The sequence below is a fragment of the Accipiter gentilis genome, chromosome 23 (genome assembly GCF_929443795.1).
Source record: "Accipiter gentilis chromosome 23, bAccGen1.1, whole genome shotgun sequence".
In the NCBI taxonomy this organism is placed as follows: domain Eukaryota; kingdom Metazoa; phylum Chordata; class Aves; order Accipitriformes; family Accipitridae; genus Astur; species Astur gentilis.
In genome coordinates, this window is record NC_064902.1 from 19,904,018 (window position 1) to 19,923,153 (window position 19,136).

General features: G+C 42.1%; 1 protein-coding gene across 9 annotated transcripts in view; it reads right to left on the bottom strand.

The window, feature by feature from the left end:
- Nucleotides 1–19,136, bottom strand: part of FOXP1 (forkhead box P1) — a 392,520-nt gene that overhangs the window by 225,298 nt on the left and 148,086 nt on the right. For all 9 annotated transcript variants that reach the window (XM_049827087.1, XM_049827082.1, XM_049827079.1 and 6 more), the window contains one exon: nucleotides 2,390–2,455. The gene's annotated coding sequence lies outside the window, so the exon portion shown is untranslated. The remainder of the gene's footprint in view (nucleotides 1–2,389; nucleotides 2,456–19,136) is intronic.

The window sequence follows — 19,136 nt, forward strand, 5'->3', positions numbered from 1 at the left end:
TAACTGCACTGAGCGGCTTAACTGCTAACTCAGAAGATGGGATTTCACCTGAAATTAAGCTATCAAGCAATTGAGCTCAAACTCAATCAACCAAACCCTTAACCTTCCCTGTTTCAGTGGCACTGCTCTAATTAGGACTGTATCACTACTTCCATTACTATCTCCTATTCTCATGGTTTATTATCTCGGCAGTTTCAATTCTCACCCAGTTGAAATTTGACATCCAGTTTCTTGGAACACATATCATTCATTATGGCTTTATTTTATGAAATATGTTGCAAGATTATGGACCAATCCGGCAGCAAATAGGTTTTCGTTGAAAATGGCACCCCTCAGCTGCAGCGGAAGCAGGACAGAGCCGAACCTTCTCAGAGAAACAAGTCCTAACATTAAAGGACACATTGAACAACTTATTTTTCATCAAGTCATGAATTTTGCTGTGCAGTTTGAAAAAACATGCTTGAACATGCATCCCACTTGCATACACCATAGCTGATCCATGGTTCTCCAGTCCTCAGGGTCCTCCCACAGAGCCTGGATCAGCTTCCAGGAGACAGAGTTCGGCTGAACCCTACTTACCAGCTCTGCCCAGGGGTGCAGGGTGAGACTCAATAACCTACGATACTCAGGAGATCAAACTGAAAAATCTGATGGCCTTTTCCAGTTATATACTCTACGAATCACCCAAACTGCTTACTGTTGAAGGATGCGTGCCAGAGGGTATGTCTGGCATGTGTCGTGCCCTGATGGTAGCAATACAAAATATATCTGCTTTTGGAGACATGGCCTACAAACTTCAGGTGAGTCTAGAGGTAGCGTTTTGCATTTATCACAACCAAAATTCTTAATTTTCCTGGGTCACATAGCATTACGGCCACGCATGAATCGTGCCTCCGCAGGAATCCCATTCATTCTGAGGCCCCCTGATCCACCTAGGACTTAAAATTTTTCCCTTCTTCACAAAAACTCAAAGGGGGAACACCACTGCAGGGCAAGGGACCACCACCTTCTTAAACTGCAGGATCTGCTTCTTTTTCAGTAGCTGAAATGCATCCAACACCTCATGGGCTCCATCATAAAAAAACCCAGTAATATTCAAATCTTGGAGAGGCATATATCATGCAGTTGACACACACCATTGGCATGGTCAAGGACTGCAATATTCACTTGAACGTCATGAATTTCATCCTCACTAAACAGATATTTTTGGCAACAAAGAACTGAAAAAAACCCCACATCGTCCTCAGATCTATTTTAATTTTAAACAGAAGAGAACAGGGACATTTTTTTCCCCTTGAAGTACATTTTAATAAAATTAAAAATAAAAATAGCTCTAATTCACTCCGATGCATTTAGTCATTCTGTAAAATTCTAAGTTTAAAATGAAATCACCATTTTATATTCAAACAAGGTCAAGAGAACAGCACTAACGAGCACTGACATCACAGCGAACAGCAGCCACTGCTCAACGCTTACATCAGTGTTGCTTGTTGCTATGGTGCTTAACCGACTATTAATTTCTGAAAGAAGGTGATTATAAAGCAGCCATATGAACCTCAGTCAGATGACACCCTTCAGTACCAAACACTGATCTGCGTTACTCTTCTCTTCTGCAAGTTAATTTTGTGAATCACCACTTTTGTGATGTTAATATTCCTTTCAAAGTTGAAACTTTGGACCAGAAGAGAGGCAAGGAGTTGATTTAGAAGCACGGGACTTTCACGTTGCTTTAAATAAAAATCATTTTGCAGAGAGTGGTATTTCTTTCCTTTTCACTATGCTCCAAAAGACTAAAAAGCATGTGTTTTAATTTTTGCAGTGATAATAAGCAATCAAATTAACAGCTAAATTCTGCTCTCCTGCTCTGCTCGACACACTGCTGTGAATCCAGGAGTGTCTCAGCCTGGGACAAAGCAGCGCTGAAGCTGACTTGACCACTCCCCAAGGATTTGCCCCAGTAAGGTGACCTCGCCATGGCGCTGTGCCGCTGCAGCTCCCAGCCCAGCACCCATGGATGCTGGGCCATGGACTTGGCCATGTGGCCACTAAGACCAGCCAGAGCAGGGTCTTCCCCATTCGCACACAGGCTCTGTCCAGTTACCAAACAGGCTTCTCAGAACATGGCTGAAAGCAAGAAAGTGCATCTTTGGGGCCTTACTCCTAAAATGCAACTGGACACCTAAACCATTGGCTTCTCAGGCAAAATGAGGGTTTAAGGCACAGCGGTGGCTCCAAAAGCTTAGCTCCAAGACCAACACTGCAATCTTTATCCATATTGCCAGAAGAGCCTTTACTTGTGCAACTACTGCACACTCCTGGCGTTTGCAGGATCAGATCCTTCCTTCAGACATGCTTCAGAAACTGTGTGCAAAACAGTATCTGTATTTACCTTCTTCAGTTGCTCCTGTAAAGCAATCTTCAGTTACAGCCACCCAAAAAGGTCACTCTTCTTACCCTGCAGAGAAAGAAGGTAACACACGTGACTGCTGGGTCAGCGTCAGCAACAACATCCCAAGCATTTTCATTGGCACCACATTTGCACGTACAAACATAAATAAAGCAACAAATGAATCTAATCGTGTTTAATGGTGAATGACTTTCAGAGAGAGTTAATAAAAACAATCAAGTCACAGGACTGCTGCTTATCAGTACCAGCCAGTGTGAGGCTCTTCAGTTTAGCAGGAAGAACTTGGTCTTTGGGAGAAAAAAAAAAGGCGGGGGGGGGGGGGGGGGACATGGAGATGAGACATCTTTGTTCTCTAGCATAAACTTTCTTAATCTTGATGTCTATCAATCTATTTTCAGTGTGAATAATAGATGAGTTCAGTCCTTTGTTTCAGAAATCTGACTATTGTCTGAATGGGTTCTCCTTACTTAAGGCATTTTAAGACCATTTGTAACCACTGCTATTTTAGCTTCTGGATCCTTTCTTTTTTCTCATCGTTTTCCCTAGAGACACAGTCCTAGATGAGATTTAAAACTAGCTGCATCTTCCTAATTCAAAAAGTTGTTTACTGTCTTGGGATATCTTCTCGTTAAGAACTACCAAGAGCACACCAAATATGCCAAGGTGGTACAAGCAGTGGGTATTAAAAAGAGAAATAATTAAAGTGTATCTTTATAAAAAGTAGGAGGGAGAAAACAGCACATGTAGGGTTTTTTTACCCTGTATATTACTGCATCTTGTGTACTCTCTCTTATGCAAAAGAGTATGTAATCTTTTAAGAAACATGACAATCTGCCACTTTCTGTTCATGTAATTGGGATCAACATATGGTACAAGAGAAAAGAAAAACATTTGTTTATTAATTTAGATCAAGTTACTAACTCAAACCACTAACAGCATTTGGAATTAATTCCACATCAATTGACCAAACACCTTAACAGAGTAAAATTATAACATAATTTCACTGAAACGTTGATCATCTGCTGCAGGGGTGCAGAATAATATGTAATAAAGACAGAAAGAAATACGCAATAATTGGGTGACACAGATGACATCATACGAAACGGAAAGTCAGTGACACGTGGATGTGTAAGACAGAGCTACGTGAAACTCCGTTTCATAAAATTCACACAGTGATGTGGAGTTTTGGGGGTGTTTGTGAAACTCATCAAACGGTAAGTTATGCTATTTACATCAGTAGGTGAAGCTTTCTACTGAAGCAGTAAAATACCAACCTCTGGGAAAAATCAGAATCTTCATTAAGGTCTTTCAAAAGAAAATGTACTCATTTGCCATTTATTTTGGAAGGAAAAATATTTTCACAATGAGAATGAGGCATTACTTCTTTACCATTGAAACCCAATTATTTTTAGCCAGAAAAAAAGGTTACCTCGAGATGAAATGAGTATTGGTTTTATCTGTTGCTCACTGGCATTTCATTTTATTTCATTTTTATTTTGTTTTTTATGTTTTGAGTGAGAAGCTTTTCACAGTTCTTGCAATGTGGTACCGGAAGATGAGGGGCCAAAATTTGTACGTGTTTGCGGTATAAGAAGCCCTATGTACTTTGCTGCGGTACATGTATAAGGCACTCCTGATTTCTGCACTGTAAAGGACATAACACTACTCCATCATAATAGGTCAGGTCTCACCTTCCTGAGAGTATGTAAAACAATACATCTTTTATGTAAAATACATGACCTTTGACATACGATGTGCTCTTAGATTAGCAACAATAAAGGCTTTTATCCTGCTTTGCTGCAGGGGTTATCTTGGATTTGACACTTTAAACCTCTCTTCATATTTATCTGGTTTACAAATTTTCTGGGTATTTGGCAGTCAGATCCTTATTTTGGCAGTATTTTGCAAGCAGACTTCATTTCTACCCTGAGTCTTCATGATAGCGAATGAACCATCTTAAAATGTACTTTTTAAGGAAACTGCTGAAAATTACAGGTTTGCATAAAATGTGCACACAATATCTCTTTTGGCAGTGCTGTAAAAGGCAGGTAACATTTTCTAAACACATTTGTCACATATGAACTGAACACACTCCAAGGAAACCCGGTAACACTGGCCCACCATTAGCTGGTGGGAGACCAACGCTGCTACTGAGAGCAACACAAGTGGAGTCAGGGCTGAGGAGGATTTCAGCTCTTCTCACAAATAACTCCCTGATTGAAATCTGGACTGCTTTCATTTCTGGTTATTTAAGTCTTGCTACATGCTACCTGGCTTTCAAAAATCTGGATAATATACCACTGAAGTTAAAATGAGCGGCAGAGACAGCTGTTCCCACCTGTGAAAATTTCTCATTAATAGTCTAAAAGTCAAGTATCTCAAAATGTAGAAACACAAATACAGACTTTCCTCCTGAAAATGTTTATATGGGTGAGAGAATTGATGTAGGCAACACACATTCCTTCCATCATGCTGTCTTTAAGATAAACACAAAGTACCATCAACACTCTAAGTGTGCGTGTGGAGCAAACAAAGAAAAAATCCCATCCTACCAAAGCAAGACACTTCACTACACTCATATTTTCCCCCCAAGGAGATGATTAAAATAGAAAACCAAACCGCAAACAAAAATCCACTTTGCGAGCAGCAGTGGTCCTGCTGTCTCATGAGTGGAGGGAAGGTCTCCAAGCACCCATGTCCCCTCGGCTCGACTGGCATCCCACACTGGGAACGGTCCATGCAAAACTACGTGCCCTGCTCAGATTTTACCAGATCCTCCTGAAAATGTGAGGTTTGTTCGCCGACTGCCTCAGTTTACTCACCAGCAAGATGGGTAAACGCCTTTGTAACACATTTTGAAAACCTTGGATACAAAGATGCTTTTAAAAAAATAGCTGGTTTTGGCAGGATTTTGGAAAGACAAGCAGGAATAATCTTAAAAAGATCATGACCTGAGCCAGTGCCATACCCTTTCCAGTTGACTTTAAGAGAAAGCCCCCTTATTGCTCAGGATCGGGTCCCAGCTATTCACCCGATACTGAGGGACCAGACAAGAATATCAGAGGCTTTGCCATTATACCTGCTGTCAGGCTGGACCTTGTAACTCTTTTGATCCCACAACACTTATTCGACTTAGTGGTCTCCTCCTTCAGGGCAGGGAGGTCATTTCGGGGAGGCTGCAGGGTGGAGCCTTATCTCCAAGTGATTACTACAAAGCCAAATTTAACCAATAATATAAAGACTATGCAGAAATAGAGAGCATTGCAGAATGAAAATCTACTTAAAACAGTAACATTTTTACTAAAATCTAAATGAGAAGAGCTTTGGGTATAGCCAAAAATAGATTAACAAAGACCTTGATCCCACACAAACTGGCTATGAGTAATTTTACACAGGAAAGTAGAACACCAGTTGAGCTGCACCCCTGCTCAGAATTACGGGCATACATTTTTTTTTGCTAGTGTCCCAGCCTTGCGAAGCCCGCAATTCATTATCAGGAACCTAAAGTAGCAAAGGTATCTCCCCTTCACCACCTAGAAAGCACACTTTTTATTAACAACAACAACAAACAAACAAAACAAACAAACAAAAAAAAAGAGCGCGCATGCACACACACAATAGCACAAGAAAAAATTCTCTGAAATTTGATTTCTATTCATTTTTCTTATGTAAGACCAGCTGAAATATATTCAATGTGTCTGATTAAAATATTTACTACAAGACTTCCTGAAAGCTTTAAAATATCAAACTTGATCATCAAAATAAGCATTTCTGTGCAGTAATTTCTTCTAAACAAAGTGAACCATAACCAGCTAATACAGCTGTTTCCTTCCCTTCAGAACTCCCTGAGTCACATTCAACTGCATACAGGCTGAAATATGAAATATGTCCTATTATTCTCATAATTATTATTTTCTTGTCCTGTGCGGGAAAAGATGCAGTCAATGATTTTGCCAACTGTACATTTGTAAGAGGGGGGAAATAAACAAAAAAAAAAAAAAAAAAAAAAAAAAAAGTTTTTCATTTGGTATTTGGCTAATCCCCAAAATACAGGATGTACACTGATCATGAAGAGCAACATCTGGCATCAGGCAGGCTTGTGGGCCCAATCCTGCACACAGGTTACTCTTCTCACCCGGTGCACTCGGTTGGGTTACTTGCACTAATACACACCAATCATATGTAGAATTGCTTTGAGGATGGTCAGTAGCTGTCTGTTCAGTTTTGTTGTACCTATTTTATCTTATTTTTAAAGAGGTATCCAACAACCTAAAAAAATCTATTAAACTAAATACCTGAAGTAATCTGAGGGAGAAATATTTTTTCTGACCATTATCAAGGTGGCTACTTTTTATTGTGCAGCGTATATTAAATCTCCGGAGGCACAGTAGAGGAGATTTTTCTATACCAGGAGTCATTATCACCTCCTCAGAAAAGTGAAATCCAGGTGAACAGTAAAACTGCGAGGGACCAAGTGCACTTCTTCCATCTCGCTTTGAAGAGGGGGAAATGGATTTGGTACAGGCCAAAACACAGGGATATTAATGCTCACTACCTTGCTGCTTCTCGGTGGAAGGAGGGAGCAAATCGTACTGTATTTTCATTTTCAGTCATTAGCAGGCTGTTCAGAATCTCTGGCTGGTGCTTATTATTTATTCTAAACAGAAATAAAATAAAATAAAACTAAACAACAGCACGAGGACAAAGCTACGCACGGCACATTCTCTGTTTCAAAATAATATTACCTTTCAAGTCCACCGTAACCTTGGAAAAGAATCACTCGATGTGCGCCAACGCTACGAAACTAATCACAATCCATTCCTCCCCCGCTTTTTAATAGCTCTTATAGGAAATATGGGTACAGTTAATAGACAAGTTAAGAACAGCTCGCTTCCAATACGGAATTTGAACCGCGACTCCAAGTCCTGCATCTTTTAATGATGGATTGGTTATTTGCCTCACACGAGTCACTTTGCATAACAGAGCTGGCCCTCATTGAATTCATCAGACGTAAAGACCATCACGCGTTCCCAGAAAGTATCAGACCTGTCAAATGCCCCATCAGACGATGAGAGGCCATCTCTCTGGCGCTGAGAGCCAGGAGATCAAACGCTGCCGCCTGTTTGGCGCTCGCCACCTCTTCCCCCTTCCCTAAAACGACGCTCCCCGCCTCAGCGCCAGCCTTAACCGCTTTCTGCCTGCGCCGCACCTCTCCTCGGGAAACTTGGCCTCCCCGAACCCAAGTCGCGGGAGGAGCACCCCCCGTCCCCCGCCCCGTCCCCCGCTCCCCCCAGCACCCTGGAGCGAGGGCGGCAGGTGCGGGGCCGCCGGGATGGCCGCCGGGCCAGCCCCACCGCCCGGGACCCGCTACTTCTCGGGACTCGCGGCGGGTCCGCCCGGCACAGCCGAGGTCCCGCGGGGAGCCCGCCGGTTCCCCCTCAACTCGCCAACGTCCGTTTCCACACACACACACACACACACACCCCACGCCCCCCATTCCACACACACACCCCCTCACACACCCCATTCCACACACACCCCCCCACCATTCCACACACAGACACCCCCACACACGCCAATTCCACACACACCACCGCCCCGCCAGCGCCGCGACCTGCGCCGCTCTTCCCGCCCGCTTCACCGCCACCTCGGCTCCAGGCGGCCCCCGCCGCGGGCGCCCAGGCCGCGCCAGCCCCCCCCGCCCGCCGCCGCCCGCCGAGCCCGCCCGCCCGCCTCCCCTCAGCGGGGGCAGCGGCGGCGGCGGCGGCGGCCGGGACTCCTGGCTCTTACCTGACAGGCGAGCGGTACTCTTGGTCACGGTCATGTGAAAATATTTCCGAGGTATCCTTTAACAGCCTTTAAATATTGAAGCCTAAAAACAATATTTGCTGTTTTACCTTTGAAGCTTGAACAAAAGCTTTGTTTTAGCATTTACCTCGGTGTGCAATAAGAGTTAATAATCAAATCCGTCCCAACCCCCACAAATGTTAAACAAAAAGATAAAAGAAATGCAAATAGCTATTGTCATGGAAAGTTAAAGTACCTGTCTGTATTTTTAAGTGAAAACTATTATCTCTATCAATCAAAATTTAAGAATACAATAGCACTAATCACACAAGGTGCTTTGACTGAGGTACTTTTCCTCATAAAAAGTTTTTTTTCCCCTTTTTTTTTTTTTTTTTTTTTTTAACCGGTGCATAAAAGTAATACACTTACAATTAGATACGGTATTTGTAATTTTGTTATTAAAAACCCTCAGCAGTCTTATTGTTAATAAATGCCTCTGAGTCTGTAGGCTGATTTGTACCCAAGACCAAAGTCCCTACATATTTTAATAAGGTTGGTGAAATTTTATTCAGATTCTCACACTTTCCAACATGTGGTGGAACAGCACACTCTTCTGTTTGAGAGGAGTTACTCAAACGAAGGAAATAGTTAATTGGTAACCAAAACTACTACTTCTGGCCTCGCTGCACATTTTCCACATTTCTCCAAACGCTGTCTGTACTACAACCGCCTGCTTTGAAGACGTGCCCTTTGTCATCTTTTCTTTAATTTTTGATACCAGTTCCCCCTCGTCGGACTCTGACGTTCTCCTGACACAGCCTACATTACACACACAGGATACATACATTGTGCAGGCACACCGCGTGGATTTTCTCGAAAGTCATTTTTAAAACTGATTTGTCCAGGCTGAATCAGAAACCGAGCTGCGCAGTTAATAAGTGCAAGAGCGAGCGACAGTAATTACGCCTATACTAAAAGAAAGAGCCCGAGATTAAAATACCTATAAGTAAATAGTTAAGCCAGGATGCCATTATGCAAACTCTGCTCTCAGGGAGGGATGTCTCCCACACTGAGGAGCAATAGGACTGTCATTTTTTCCCCCTGCAATATCAGGTTTCCTTACTCTACAGTTCTGGTACTCTGCATCATGGCTAACATCTCTAGTGTGCTATTAATATCAATGAAGAGACGATTCAATTTCCACATAAGAAAAACCTTCCTATTACAGCGCAGACATTCTAGTGAGGACCCTTGCGAAGGAAACAATAAAGACCAGAGGGTTGGTGGGTTGTTTTTTTTTTTTCCCCTCCTCCCTTTTTTTTTTTTTTTTGCTGCTGCTTTTGCAGTTCTGCGTTGCACACTGTTTGAAAGCTTTTAGCTAACAATGGAAGCATTATCTTCAGGATAGTTACAAAACAGGATTTGTTAGTACAAAGAATAATAACACCGAACTCATTCCCCCCCCCCACCCCCCCGCAAATACCTGTCTATTGCAATACGGCATTTAGTACTTTATTCAGAAGTATATTCCAGAAACACCTGTATTCTTGATCTAATTCCCTGCAACAAACTCCCTCAGCGGACCAGGTTTGCTTAAGGAAGTTTGGACGAGTAAAAACAAACCAACCAACCAAACATTTTGTGCATTTATAAAATGGAACAGAAACAAAAGTATCTTATTCAACCGGAGTGCAAACTTACCCATTAATGAGGCAGAAAAAGGCTTAGAGCTGTACAGTAATTCCCAACCAACTGCAGAAAGTTGAGAGTTTGAAAACACTAAAGCACTTTTGACTATCCAGCCTTTCTGTGCTTCAACACTGGCTGCAGTGTAAGGAAGGACTGAAGGTATGTGGTCTAAACACAACAAAAGCCACTGCCTTACTGTAGATTAAATATGCAGGAAGAGGCCCCTTTGCATAAACACAAACACTCAGCAAATGAGTAACTGGCTCAAATCAGACGCCTGCTGTGCATTCTACCTGTCCTGATCTCTGACAAGCTACACAGCTTGTTTAAGGGGATAGGAGCTACAAAATCAAATCAAATCATAGCGCTAAACGCTTTGCTCGTATAAGAGTAAATAACAACAGCACCAACATCTCAACGCCAAACGTTCATTTCTAATCTAAGCATTGCTCTGGCAAAGAGCTGCATCGTGTGCTATGCCCGCTTTGGCTCAGCCACCCATCTTGCCAGAGCAGAAGAAAGACAACCAAACACCACCTGTAAAATACATTTTCATTAACTGTGCTGAAATCCAATACGTTCCTGGCCCGGTCTTTTCTTAACGAGGATTTAAAATTAATACAGAGACTTGTGGTTGAGTTGACAGATTAAATCTGAATTTGCTTTTACTGTCCCTGTTTTGTTTACTACTTAGAAGACATTCCACACCCACACCTATTTTAGCGGTTCTGAATCACTGCATAATGCGCACCTATTTACTAGTTTATTTGGGGAAAAGGAAGAAATTTCTGAAGTTTCCCTTAAAAACATTATTTTCTAAATACTACTGTCATAAAACTACCCCTCCAAACTATATTTACTTCAAAAACCAACTAAATTAGAGACTCTGATAACCACCAAGCACCTCTAAGCATTTATTATTATAATTGAATATACATAATTATATACTGTGATTTACTCTTGCTTCTAGAAAAATAAATTATTTTTCAGTCTCATTTATCCTTCCATTCCAGAAATAGAACGAAGCAACACAATTTTAAAGCAATTGGAATTCACCAGTGTCCCTTCCTAACTTAAGGAGTCAAATCACATTGACCTCTTATTGTAAGTCCTAGCTACATGTTGGTTTTGGTAATTTAATTATTTTTTAATAACCTGCAGTATTAAATGATTGCTATTGAAACACAAATATGATTATACTCCTCTGCCTTACTCTCTTGTGCTCCAGACTACAGCGTAGCATGGACGACACGACTGCGTCCGGCACCAAAATTTCATTCTGAAAGAGCACTTACATGCAGGCAGACACAGGGAAGATTTGGGCTTTCAAAGATGCAACACATATTTACTGGATTCTCAAGCATGTGTCACAGATTATTTCAAAGGATACCGGATATAACTCACAGTTTTAATGCAGATCGAGCGTGTTCAGTTCCACTGAGCACTCGTACAGTATGGAGGGAGTTTCTACTTTTCCTTGGATAAACTCACCACGTCAAAGCACAATAAAATCGCTAACATGAGCTAGTCAAGCCTAACAGGATAAAAATCCTCCATGAAAGAATCCTGCAAGAAATTTTAGAGCCCCTGTATCATTCACCATTTTTACATTGAAATGACCTTCCAAATAAGGTGTCAGATAATACGGTTCACATAGATGATAGTGATCTAACCTTGATGCAAATAAACCATAGAACAAAATTTAATCAGTATATCACTGTGTAAAAGCCTTTGTCCATCCCAATGGAGCTTCTAATGACTGTTTTGGCAGTTCTGGCTGGTAGTTATGCCTCCCTGCTCATATATATCTCATACTGGTTGAGCAAGCTAATGGAACTGCTGTTAGTGGAATCCAATATTAATACCCTGCATCGTGCAAAACTGGATGCAACTGAATATATTATACAATTACAGGTAGTATCTAATTCCGTAGGTATTAGATACTGGGCTCTAAATTAATATTTTAATAGAGAAAGTGAAATAAATACTACATTTCAGGTAAAGATATCTGTGAACTCTGGATCTGCCAGCCTTCCTGCTGTAAGCCTACTCTATACTCACACAGAACAGACATAGGACCCTGACAAAAATTGGCAGGCAAGCTTTAGATGCTGAGTGACACATACTGATGCACAGAGTCAAAGATGTCATCTTCATGCAAGCTCCACTAGTTATGAGCTTGAGAAAAAAATGAAACAAAAAAAAAACAACCCACAAAACAAAACAAAAAAAAAGGGGGGAGGGGGGCGGGTGAGAGTGGAGCGAGACCTCCAGAAAATAAACAGGGTGTACAGTTTCAAAGGCTACAGACACAGACATTTCATTGTTCAAGCCAATTATCAGTGGAAAATAATAACAACAGATGGATTCAGAGTCACTGACTTTTCATATGCACTTCATCTCTGCACAACAGATGATGAAATGCGAGAGCTATCTCGGAAAGGCAAAACATCTTTCAGTAAAAGAACTCTATACTCCAGATGGGGACCTTCTAAGGCAGCTGATTATCTTCTTATAATGTTGTAAGATAGACTTACTAAAACATTTCAAGAACTGATCAGATAGGATGAGCACAATGGCATCATTATGAGGAGTAAGTTGCTTCGGCCTCAGACTTGGAACTAGTCAGAGATTTCAGTAGGGTCAGAGCTGCTCGTTCCCCATTTTCGCATCAAGTACCGATTCCAAAAAAAGGGCCCGAAGCTGCTGCTCGCAGCCTGGGCAAAACACGGGGTTGGCTTTGCCCGGAGAGGGGATGAAGGCGCAGGGCCGCCGAGTCAGCGGCTGCATGAATTGGTCCCCAATAAAAGTCCTGCCTCTGCGAGAGGGGCGAGCCTGCTCGCCTTCTGCAAGCATGCCGTTTCACACGGGGACAAAGGCAGAGGACAAAACCTATTTACAAGCACGACTGTTTCCACTATAATTGCTAGATGTAAAGGGACCTCGTCATCCAGGGGCCTGCAGCGATGTAAATGAGGAGCAACCTCAGCTGAGTCAATGGAGTTACACCCACGAAAACTGGTGTGAGGCACAAATAAGACAGAAATTCTTTCTTACAAAGCCTTTACAAAAAATCATCTTTTTATGGGAAATAAAAATTTGCTTTCAAAGGGAAATAACAAATACATGTAAATTTTGGTGGTTCCGGTGATAAGCAGTTCCAACAAATGTCACAAACACCCAGTGAAGAACCACCTACCTAGCACAACCTTCTCCCACTCAACCTGAATACCACAAAGTATGTGTTTTTGATCACATGAATCAGGTACACCACAATCTCAAAACTTTAAAAAAAAAAAAAAAGTAGTGGAAAAATTAGCTCATTAATCTTTAAGACAACATTTCTTTAATGGAAGAATACTACATAAGTAGCGCATTAAAACGAACTGGTTGCCATTTCCACAGTTTCTTCTCCAAAACACTGCAATGAAAATTTAAAAAACAACACGCTCTGTAAATCAATATCACATACTGAGGGGTAGCAATACACAACACACACACTGAACTTGCACTTACTGCTAATTTATTTCACAAGTTACAAAACATTTCTTAAGTAGAGGGCTGTTGGCTTCACAAACGTAAAGGGGAGAGATGAGTTTGCGGGCACAAAGCACAGCATTTCCCCTCTTTGTGAAGTACTTTATCAAAAGTAAATTCACAGGGGAACATACGAGCAAAGAGTAAATTTTGCCCAGGGCAAAATTCTGCAACTGCTTTAAGAAGCAAACAAGAACACAAAAGATGTGTAATACAACCATCTGGCTCTATTCATGCTATATCAATAATCCCCAAAATTTATCCCCACCCCCTTAATCAACCCACACTGATGCCACAAAACCAAATGGCATCACTTATGCTTCCTGCCCATCACATTTTGAAATGATATTTAATATGCATACAGTACATATTTGCATGTTAATCAATTTCTTTAAGAAAAAAAATATTTTTGCTTCTTGAGCTATTAGTTCTGCTTTTGCTACTTATTCACACTGGGATCTCTAAAACCACCAAGAAAGTCCTTGTGGTAAAGATACTCTCATATCGACACAGCGTCTCAGGTATCAGGATAACGTACCGGTCAAAATTTCAATCTCTTCTTCTCTCTAGTTTTGTGTCACAGTGTGAAAATAGCAGAGGGTGAATAATAATGTGCCAGCAAAATTAGCTGTTCAAGAAACACGGGTAAGCAATCCGTTTTGAACTCGAGGTTGGATGCATTTCTAAGCATCGCCCTATTCGGGATGCAGGGAAGCACTTAAGCGGAGGGGAAGTGGGATGCCCTACGTGTCTTTTCCATCTAGGATTTTGAATATTTGCACCAATTATTTCAGGCTGACCCCTATCCAGGACCCGGCCTGCTCGTGAAGGAGGAGGAGAACGGGACGCTCCTGGCCACGCACGAAGGACAAGCCTCCGATGCGCGTTGGCTGCACAGCCGCTCTCCCTTCCCACCCCAAGCCTGTGGTGGAAGACCACCCCGGGATGGACAGACAGACAGAAACACAGCCATGTGAAGTGACCAAAAGGGCGGCTCCACAATTGTTTGGGGTTGGCTTCGTTCTTGAGGGAAAATCACCCGCGTAACCATCATGATTCATACCGCGAGCGTGCGATGTGAAACCGGTACCAAAAACAACACTTCAAAGATGGTCTCTCTCCGGTGCTTTGGTGACCGACGGCCACGGCCCCGGGCGCTGACTCAGAGCTCTTATTCTTAATCGACTTTTCTGCAACAACATACCCCAGCCCAAACCCTGCGTCTACCCATGGCTGTGTCTGGCTGGCTGGCACCTTCTCCGTGCCAGGGAGCTGCCCGCGGGGGGGATGCACACCATGGCATGGATGGTGCCCCACGGCCAGCAGCGCTTCTTGCCCTCCTGTAGCATGAACATACGGTTGTTACATAGGGAAGAAGAAATACAAGCCCCGAGCACTCATGGCATAGGTGGAAATGTTTTGCAACTATTTTCTTTGGAAACAAGCATATGTATGGTGGTTATGTCTGGTCCTACATCCAGACTACCAACCTGAGATCACAAACACTTTGTTAATTTTTTTTTTTTTTTTTTCTTAAATCCATTTTTGGATTGCTTCTGCTGTTTCTACGGCTTGACTTGTACGGCCTCTTTGTAAGAATTGAAAACAGGTCTCCCACAAACACAGGAATGGGCGAATGGTTTAGAGAACTAATCCACACCTGGGCTACGTAAAAGGGGCTCATATTTTCCAAACAGAAACACAACCCCTTTTATATATGAACCAGATTTGGATCCAAACGCTAAACCCTTCACCACATCCTACGTGGGGCTCTGCAACAGTCAAGGGGAGCGGCGGTAGGTGGTGGCTGCGCCCGCGCTTCTGCGGGAGCACGGGCTCCATCCTGATGGCAAGCCACGGACGAGGAGTCGTTGTGACCTTGGACTTGGGCGCGAATGGCAGACCCGTCCTCAGTTACACCACGGCTAACGTAGGGTAATCCCCATTCCGCACACGCCTCTTACAGAAGAATCTGGCCCTGTCTCGTTACTCTTGTTAGAAAAATGAAGGCTGTGACAGAAAATAGCTGAGAACTACATCTTGCCGATGCCAAAATACAATAATAACATGTTCAAAGATTTAATTTAGAAGACTACAAAGTCTAGCTCATACATCATAACACCTTGAAATAACACTTTAAGGTCAAATCCTGTGCATTTTTGGAAACCACCAAAACATAATGAAGTTTTACTTAAACACAGCATTTACATTTATAACGCATTTCAGATTCTTCAAGTAAGCTAGACCACATGCTAGGAAAATGTACTTCCCACAACATACAAATTAAGTCCTATACAGCCTTCCCTCCGCAGGCTGAACGGCCACCGGCACAAATGGAAGTCCTGTGTACGGATCAAAGGCAGCATGTGGACCTCAGAATATGATGATTTTTTTTTATTTTGTTTTTAATTGGCAAAACATCAAATCCCACTAGTAGTTTATTTTTGTTGCCTTCCTTGCCCCTTTTCTACCTCTCCCACTTATTTCACAACGGAACATTTTTAAACCACTAGAAATCTTTGTGGCAAAGATGATGTCATACTGACACAAGATCAGGTGTGAGGTATGGTATGAATAAATACTTATCCGCAACCACATTTAATTTTCAATGGTTGGGCATCAAGAGACAAAGAAGTTCTTATGCAGACATATTAACTGAGGATTTAATTTTAAATGGTCTGCATTTAAAAGAGCAGGAACGACGCACAGCACAAGCCTAGAAGAAAAAAAAAAAAAGAAAACACAAAAACCCAAAACCCCTTGCACCTTCCTTCTTGGTTTTGGGAAAGCAATGCACAGCTCTAAAACTTACTGCTCTTCACAGTAATAAATATATGGTGCTTGATTACTTCGTCTTCTAAGTCACCGACACCATGCAGGATAATTGTACTTTATGCACTGCTAATAAAAACTCCCCCTATGAAAATAAATATGTATTTTACAGTAATCAAGCAGGAACTAATTCTGTACTTTTTCACAAGTAGCCATTTACTTTGGCACTGAATGGTAATGTGTAGTAGAGAACGCAGTATATGCTTTAACCCAAGAAAAATTAGACTTGAAAATTAATACACAGTGAAAGACAAATTTAAAGCAGCCTTCTTGTGTTCTGACATAAGAATATAAAAATGACATGAGCAACTAAAGATTAGTTTACATACTTTTCAATCACAGCTGCTGCTCAGTAACCACAATACCTTTAAAATGACATTCTACCGAAACAGATACAGTTTGGCTGCAACAGCGGCTAGATACAGTTAATGTGAAATTAAAAGGGCATTTTTTATTTACACACATCGTACAGCACTGAGCCCCAGCACAATTACAATGGAAAGATTTTTAGCATGATTAATTTGGAAATAATCTAGTGATAAATAGAGTGCATTGCAAGTGATTCTGCCAAGCAAATTTTTATCATCAGCCTTAGATGTCAAAACACAGTTTCAGGGACAGAGAAAGAACGAGTCACATCTTCTTGGTTAATATTTAATTGGGTGCTAAAGATTCCTCCTAAGGACCTCTGAACCACCACTGACAGCCCCACAAGATGTCCCTATCTATGAAACAGATACCAGCCCTTTCTGTATAAACTAAAATAACACTAAATTTAATCAAACCATTCAATTAATAAATCACCTCAGTGGACATCGCAGCCCAAGCCCTGTTTAATTACATAATTTTAAAAATATTTGCACACTGCAACCACTAAGATTGGCTCTGAGGTTTCATAATACACACTTAACACTTGAGTTGGAGAACAAATTTATTTAATAAATGCAGAGCTAAGTGCAATAATGCCACTCCACTCAAACTGCAAAATCACTTAGCATATCCTGCGAGAAAAAGCAAATAAACTTTTTCCCCGTTTAAATGCATGTCACTGCTACCGCTGGCTCTGGCAGGAGCCACCTCCTTTCTGCCTGCATTTGTGCATTTGCCTGAGCCTGGGAAGGGGGTGGGAAAACCAGGGTCCCCCTCCCGTGGCGCAGAGCATCCCTCCGCTCAGCCTGCACGCTGAAACCCTGGCCTCCCTCTCCTCGCCCTCTGCCTCCATCCCTCCCTCCTCGCTTTCTCCCCCATTTCTCCCTCTTCTGCCCTCTTTTCCCCTTGTTCTCTGCTGCTCGCTGGGTCTCCCCAGCCTCTACCGACATGCTCCAGCTCTTCCCATTCCCAGCTCGAGCTCCTGCCCTCAGTTTCCCCCACCTGCTCTCTTTCTCACTGCCATCCGAGAGAGCTGCGGTGAAAAAAAGCTAGTTGGGAGGGGGGAGGAAAAAAAAAAAAAAAAAAAAAAAGGGCAAACAGGACAGAGGGAAGGGGCTGGGGAGGAGAGCCAGGGAAAGAAAACAGTTTAATAAGGCCAAGCAGAACTACACAATTTCCAACAAAAGCAAGAGACACTCCTAAGCATCAGGATGAAAAATAAAAACCACAGACCAAGTGTGTTACTTGAAGTGGGATTCAGGTTCTGGGATGGGTGTAACACCTGTATCCGCAGGACAGAAGAAAACCGTGTTACTGCCATACATAACTAGGTGTGACAACACGGGAGAGAGGCTGAAATACATATGGACCAAGCGGTGGCCTTAAATGAAGGGGGAAAAAAAGCAAAGCTAAGGGTTTGTCACAGCTTAGAGGCACAGCTGTGTGCACTCGTACAGGCTCTGCATTCATTCATATAGAGCACAGCTTTCAGGTCCTGTGGTTCCAGCATGATTTTTGGACGAAAGTTGAGCCTTAAAAATAAATAAGTCTATATTTGGCCTGCCCTGGATACGCGAAGTTCTCAATAGTACTTTGCATAGAAACAATCTGAATTAATACAGGTTAAGTTTTCAAGATTATAATATTCTTTACCAAGCCAATGGATGCACCTCTAAAATTCACTGCCCTGACAAATAGTAGAGCTCTTGAAAGTCTGCTTGTATTAGTTTTATGGATCTATTCTACTGCTTAAATCAGGTCTCATTAAAATTACCATCCACACAAGTTCTCCCACTGGGAAATCTACATGCCAGAGCTACTCCAGTTCCGCAGGCGGTGCTCGGAGGGGGTTGCATATTGCAAAACAGCTGCGGACATGGTGGGGGAGAGGACGGGGAGAGGACTTCAGGACAGCAAACAAGTTGCTCCTTACCCTCCTCTGATTGCAATCAGTGCAACTTCTGCTCAGGTGGAGCAAATGCATCTGTGACAAGAAATGCTACTGCCAGAAATGAAACCAGGGGGGTGGTGTAAAAAAAGTGTCCCTCGGAAAGCCAAATCTGGTCTCAAACATCCATTTTAGTGCTGGAGTGGCAGGCTAAATATGCAAACACTGCACCTGACAACTTACGCTAAAGCATATGATCTGCACACTGCCCCTCCAGTTTAATTTTTAATAGTAACAGTACTTAAATCTCAGCATTAATGTATTAATGTTCAAATGAATACAATTAAAGGTATCTCTATTTTCTCCAGTGCTAACGACCTGGAAGATCTCTCCACCCTTCATGTTTGCAGGGATTATTACAAATATATTCTGCAGCCGTTGTTTTGGCAAAGAAGCAAAAACCTTTGCCTTTTAAATATAAAGTAACAGGAATAATGAATAATATATCTTCTGATTTTTGTTCTGCCATGATATATATATAATGATATATAAAATGTTCATTTATTATTATCACACATCCTAGGAAGCAGACATGCAAAATTACTTTTTTTTTTTGTCTTATAAGGG